Source organism: Panthera uncia, chromosome B4 (assembly GCF_023721935.1).
Source record: "Panthera uncia isolate 11264 chromosome B4, Puncia_PCG_1.0, whole genome shotgun sequence".
Lineage (NCBI taxonomy): Eukaryota > Metazoa > Chordata > Mammalia > Carnivora > Felidae > Panthera > Panthera uncia.
Window position 1 is genome coordinate 138,274,793 of NC_064809.1, and position 381 is coordinate 138,275,173.

Here is a 381-nt window from a genome sequence, read left to right on the forward strand (position 1 = left end):
GGAGAGCAGGAGGGTTGGGGATCGCTCCGGGCGTGAAAGGCTCGGGGTCGCAGGGGTCCTGGGCGCCACAGAGCGCAGAGGTGTGCAGAACTCCAGGGCCTGGAGTCCGAAGAGTCCGGTGGAGGCTGGGCCCCCCTCGGCTGAGACAAGAGGGGCGCTCGGGTCACGGAGGCTGTGTGAGGGCGAGGGGCGCGCGCGCGGTGGGAGTCCCGGAGCGACGGGGCGAGAGGCTCTGGGGCCGCTCCCGGTGAGCGGACGTCAGGAACCGGAGAGTGTGGTCTAGCGAGCGCAGGTGCTCCAGCTGTGGCGGCAACACGTGAGAGGGTCACGTTGGGCGGGAAGGTCCGGGGTCTGGGATGTGCAGTGTGTGGCGTCTGCAGG

At 70.6% G+C, this 381-nt stretch overlaps 1 protein-coding gene across 1 annotated transcript in view; it reads right to left on the bottom strand.

The window, feature by feature from the left end:
- SYCE3 (synaptonemal complex central element protein 3) overlaps positions 1-381 on the bottom strand; it is a 28,894-nt gene that overhangs the window by 28,030 nt on the left and 483 nt on the right. The window lies entirely within an intron of this gene.